The sequence below is a fragment of the Microtus oregoni genome, unplaced genomic scaffold (genome assembly GCF_018167655.1).
Source record: "Microtus oregoni isolate MIOR12 unplaced genomic scaffold, Mior012 000020F_ref0000438, whole genome shotgun sequence".
Taxonomy (NCBI): Eukaryota; Metazoa; Chordata; class Mammalia; order Rodentia; family Cricetidae; genus Microtus; species Microtus oregoni.
In genome coordinates, this window is record NW_024543079.1 from 24,900,121 (window position 1) to 24,906,138 (window position 6,018).

The following is a 6,018-nucleotide window of genomic DNA, read 5'->3' on the forward strand; positions in this document are numbered from 1 at the left end:
TAAAATAAATTTTCAAAGGACCAGTGAGATGGTGCGACAGACAAAGGCTCCTGTTAAACGAGCAACACTAACACTATCCAGAACTTACACAAGGGTAGAATGGGGCAAGATCACTCCTCAAAGCTGCCTCCTGAGTTCTGCACATGTGCTGTGCCTCATAGACCACCCCCCACCCACTGTGCATGCAAAACCTCACATGAAATATTTTTTAATTGAAAAATTACAGGATCTTCAACAAATGTCCAAGGTTAAGCCAGATTTTCCAGCTCCCGCCTCTCCAACTCTTTACTCCTGACAGTGCCTTTCTGTCCCCGGGCATATGCCTGTGTACAGATCTTTCGCGATTTGGGTGAATTCATTTGAGTCTGGCTGGGATTTCTCATTGCACAGAGTTTAGAAAGGTGAGGTTTTTTTTCATTGTCTTTCTAAGTGATCATAAACATGTGGATGAGTCTGAGATATAGGTGGTTCTGTAGGGATAAGTCCCGCCCTTTAGGGGACGTGTTCGCCTCTGGCTAATGTTGGCCTATAAATTTGGCAAGTGTGCTCCCAGCCGTCCCTTTCTGCTTTCCTGGTCTCCGCATGAACAGTGGTTCTGTTAAGTCTATTTCGCTATTAAAGCTATATATATTTTTACAATCTGTCTGCATTCGTTTACGCCGTTACATTTTGGCGCCCAACGTGGGGCTCGAACCCACGACCCTGAGATTAAGAGTCTCATGCTCTACCGACTGAGCTAGCCGGGCTGCCGGGGTGCTGGGGATGCAGCCCCGCTGCCCCAGTTACTACATGGTTCTGATTCGTAAATGAAAGCCTTCTGTACTTCTTCCTAACTTCTCATTATTAGTCCATCTCATGGTAGAACGGTTTAACGCTAAGTCTTATGCTGACCCAAACTGTCTAATAAAAAGACCCTATTCTGATTGAGGGGAAAGATGATGATGAGCCTTAAAGCAATGATTCTAATCATAGGGTCTTCTATGTTTTCATGGCTTGCTAAGCAGCAAGGTGAAAAGAACATGGCTCGGGTGTTCTGCAGCTCAGGCTGGAATTCTAGCATTTATGCAACGCTGACCTTCATTCCTCTCTTCTGTTTAATGGCGCTCACTCGGATCTTTACTGTTCATCATTGATCACTGTCTTCATGAATAAATTCAAAATAGCTAAGGATTACCACAAGGCACAATCAACCCAGGCGCTGTGTCACCTGTGGATGTTTCTCGGAAGAGTCCCAGTGCCCGTGTCTGCCTGTCAGATTTCTTTCCTCCAAGGTTTCTAAGAATACATCTGTCCCAGTGGGAATGGCCATCTCTGCACTCGCGGTCCATCCTCTCTTGCCCTTTATGAAGAAACTGCTCGAAGGGGTGGCTGCCTTATGACATCTTCACATTCTGACCTTGAAGACTTTGTCAGCTTTCCTGTCTTCCCATCTCATTTCTCCAGCAAATTTCAAGCCATATTCTTTTATCCCAGCAGCACTCATCTTCCCTTTGTCTTTCCAGGCACGTAGTGGAATCGCATATTTTAGAGACATACAGTAGCAAAATGAACATACAGAAACGTGTAATGCTGGGACCAGCCATGCCCTCCTCAAGGCTCACTGGATCCAGAGGGAGAAAAACACTCTAAATTGACGGATTCACAGGTCCGCACAGCGGGGGAACCTATTCATCCTCTATGATTGCTTCAGAAGAACTTACTCAGGATAGATGTTACATAAATCTAAGAGATTCCTAGTATTGCAGAACACCCTAATGAAATTCTTAACTGCTAAGCACCTTTATTGATTCCAGAGAATTCATCAGAGAGAACTGGAATAATAAGGTACATTAACACTTTCTATGATACATAATCCTTTTCCAGAAGCTTTGGAGCCCCGGAGGACCCTGAACTAAGGAAAGAATTTGCTTTTCAGTCTCCTGTGACTCTGAGCCAAGAAGAAAAGCAATTTTTCCCAGCCTGTTTTGCATTTCGCTGTTTTTCATGTCTTAGGCATTATTAGTGTATTAATCTTCTGCTAGCAAATGAATATGCAATATTTACAAGGGCTTATTTTTGTTGTTGCTCTTTAAATAATGCATAGTGTTTCTTCACAAAGCCCAAGATGAAAAGTAACTGCACATTTCAGGCTGCATTAGATTAAATAGAAATTCTGAGAAGCTCCGAATTAAATGCAATCCACACCAATCGTGTATGACCACAGCCAGAGATCTAGAAGCCAGCCATAGTGTTTATAACACTATGTATGTATAAAGATAGAGTTTTCAATGGGAAGTAGATGTCAAGATGTGCTCTTGGCCCTACACTCATTTTGTAATTCATTCAACTTCCACCTGAGGCTATATGGTCTTCTAGATATCATAGCAGCAACCAAATGATCAGTAAGTAATATCAGCTTAGACGGAAGGCTTCCGTTTTCCTACCATTGGGTTGGGGTAGTATTATTACTGAGTCCTGAAATGGCAGATTTTTTGTTTTTATTCTACATACCATCTTGAAAGATTCATTACATTCACATGTATTCAGCTTTCAACTGCTGTGGAGTCAGGCTGTGTCGCCAGGTGATTAGGGAAGGATTCTCAACCGATAGTTTCTATTTTATGTTATCTTCCAGTATCCACTCTCCAGAAGCCCCTGAGTGCTGTTGAGTGGGGAAGGAGGCTGTTCTATGATATCTTTGCGAGCATTAGCTAAAAAGCTCCAATGTACCAGATACCAGAAGAAGCAAACCACGACCCAACATGAGACAGTGCTTGTTTTTAGCAAGCTATATGTAGCCTGACACAGAAAGAAGTTAAGGCCACAGAGGCACAATGTGTCAGAAGAAAGGAGAAAGCAAGGTCCATGCAGCAAAGAGACAATTTCATGTCAGATATTGTACTGCCCTGTGTGACTCCCTACAGTTAGGAGACCCAGTGGCTAGAGACACCACTAAATCTCACGTTCATTTTAATGTGAAAAGGGTTAAAGCAATATCCACTCTACAAGATGAGCACTCAGTGGCTGAAGCACAGATGCCCGAAAGCTATGGAGCAGAACCATTAACACCAGGGCTGAACCTCAGTTTATGCTGAACTTTCCTGTGTCTCCTGTGCTTGGGGTCTTCTACCCTGACTTCTTTCTTTAAACTGTGGGCTTATCACCTGTTCTCTCATTTGGACTTATCTCCATGGAGACAAACAAGACCCCTTGCTCTCCTTTGTCCTGGTCCCCATTCCAGATAGTTAGCTGCTATGTTCCAGTCACATTTTCTTCATAATCTGTTTTTCATCATTTTTTTCAGTGCTTTCTGGTCTCTAAATTTTGCATTATATTAGCAGTTGACTCTATACCCAATAAGTTTATCTCCATGTTTGTCACACATAAGTCCTCCTCCTCCTCCTCCTCCTCCTCCTCCTCCTCCTCCTCCTCCTCCTTTTTTCAAGACAGGGTTTCTCTGTGTATCAGTCCTGGCTGTCCAAGACCTAGCTCGTATATACCAGACTCACAGAGATCCTCCTGCCTCTGCCTCCCGAGTTCTGGGATTAAAGGGATGCACCACAACTGCCTGGCTAGGCCATTCTTCTTATACTATAGCTGCTGTGTAGTTGGCTGGTTGTAGTAGGTGTATTAGTGTGGGAGCATCTCCAGGTGACTACAGAGTGCTGAGGACAGAGCCTCAAGCCTGTTGGTATCCACTTGCTGAAGGCTCTAGAAGCTCCCGTAAGTCAACTCATACCACTAACTTTTCTTCACAGCACATCCTTCCTGTCAAATGAAAAAGCGAATCATTCTTCCCCAGAACCTCACACCTTCCGTGGGTGCTAAACTAGGAGGCTCAGTAATTCTGTGCTCTTGGACAAGCAACTTCACCAAGGACAGCACATTCATAAGACAGACGATTAAATTAAATAAGGCAAAGTTGAAAAGTGCTGCACGTTGAGCTTGAGTTGAAGTTAATGCTCAAAAAGTGTCAGCCTTTACGCCTAGGTCTCTGGCTTTCTTTGCAAGCCTTCGGTGTTGACCTTGCCATCTCACCTTTTCTCAGGCTACTCCTTCTGCCGGAGGGAGTGTCTTTCTTCCATTTGAATTCTATGCCATTATTCTAGCCTTCCCTTTAGAGCAATTATTCTTCCCATTGGACCATAGTCATCTTACTACATGGGCATCAGGGCTGTCCTCAAACACACATTCGCTTTTCTTTTTCTGTTGTTTTGGAGGTAGGATCTTCTGCTTCAGCATCCAGCTTGCTGGGTTGCCAGGCAGGAGCCACCCTGCCTAACTACATCACTTTCTCTGACAGTAATAATTTTATGTTAACTTGCCTGTCTCTAATCTGTCTATTGGCTGTTTCTCTAACAAAGTGGCATGCTTCGCTAGAGTGAGGAATTATGGCAATGGAGCTGTCTTTCTAGAACTTAGTAGGTACTTAATGGATACTCTAAACAAAAGGACCAATGTTATAATCTAAAATTCATGTTAAAATCTAAAACTAGTGGTTCGTTTCCATTCTGATGTGGAATGCTTTGTTACAGATTTCAGAAGGATCTCTATCCTTCTTGTTTCTGTACTTTAGTGTTTTGCTGTTGTTTGGAGTATTATTTTTTTTCTCAGCCTCTCTCTCTCTCTCTCTCTCTCTCTCTCTCTCTCTCTCTCTCCTCCTTCCCTCTCCTCCCCTCCCCTCTAGCTTCTCAGCCTTGATAAATTAAGTCACTCAAGAAGCACTTCTCTGTGCTTTCCCCCAAGTACTTCAAAAAAGGTTAAAACAAACTCTTTGAAAAGATGAGCTTTTATCGGCAATTTATTTCTCTAATTGATGGAATTAAAATAAGAGTGGCAAATTAGTTGAGTTTGATCTCAGGTTTAGAGCTCAACATGAGTAATCCCTGTAATGCAGTCCTAATTGCCTTCTGCATGACCGTGACCAAGAACATTACATTATTTATTTAGCCTTGGATGTTAATTTCAGAACCAGAACTGACAGTTCCTTCCATTTCCAGTTCCAGGTGCTGCTTGCTACTGTTGCAGATTTCCAATATTGGCTGGGAAGCTCCAGGTGGGACTTCCCAAGCCAGTTGGGGAAACCACTTCCTCTTCCAAGGGGAAGGGATGCTGGACTGAGAAACAATGGGATGGTGGTGATTACAGATCATTAGAACAGAAACGAGAGTCCAGTGACTCTCAAAAGTTGGTCTGAAGTGTGCTGAAGGAGCTACCAGACAAATTTGCAAGGCTGTAGAATTTCACAGTGAGATAGACAACGGTGATAGACGCATGTAGGTTTGTGGCCTGCTGGGCTTCTCTTGGGTTGGTCTGTTCCTCTCTCGTCAGAATCGGATGCCTCTGTGCTAATTTCACTTCCCATTATTCTGCTAAGGAAATGACACACCAAGAGCCAGCAACCTGCTGTCACGGGAACCTGGATTTAAATCACATCTGGCAACCATGGGGCCTTTAGCAATATTTAATTACCTTTGTGTGGTCCTAATCTCCTTGAGCAATAAATACTTGCAGATATCAACAGCTACTTCATAGCCTTTTATGCAATAAGGATAACCTCAATAAAATATTACCCTCATTTATAATCATTAGAGGCTTTACTGCCAAGCTCCAGGTTAAGGTATGTGTGCTTTAATAAGAGATGTTCAGAAATCATAACTCTCTGTCCAAATGTTTTACTATATGTTGCTAAAAATGTAAATGCTGGAAGGTGTGTGTGTCTGTGTGTGTGTGTGTGTGTGTGTGTGTGTGTGTGTGCGCGCGCGCGCGCGCACGCAAGCACAGTCAAACATTGGGAAACAAAGTCTTTTGGACCGAATACAATGTACCAACTTCAATCACTGATTGAATCACTCTGATCATCCCTCTCATATCAATTTCTGCCTGTGGCGTGTCTCACAGAATCAGTAACTGGACGCTTGGAAATTTTCTTAAATTAAATGTCTCAAATCCCATGATAAGAATTCCACTCAGTGGTTCCATCTCTTGATTACACCAGCTTCCTGGGGCCACACTTACTGGCTTGATTCTGGAAGGTTA

The 6,018-nt window shown here is 43.2% G+C and overlaps 1 non-coding gene across 1 annotated transcript; it reads right to left on the reverse strand.

Moving 5' to 3' along the window:
* Nucleotides 1–673: 673 nt before the first annotated feature.
* Nucleotides 674–746, reverse strand: Trnak-cuu. The gene has a single exon. It is a non-coding gene; the product is annotated as a tRNA-Lys (tRNA).
* Between the last annotated feature and the right edge of the window lie 5,272 nt (nucleotides 747–6,018).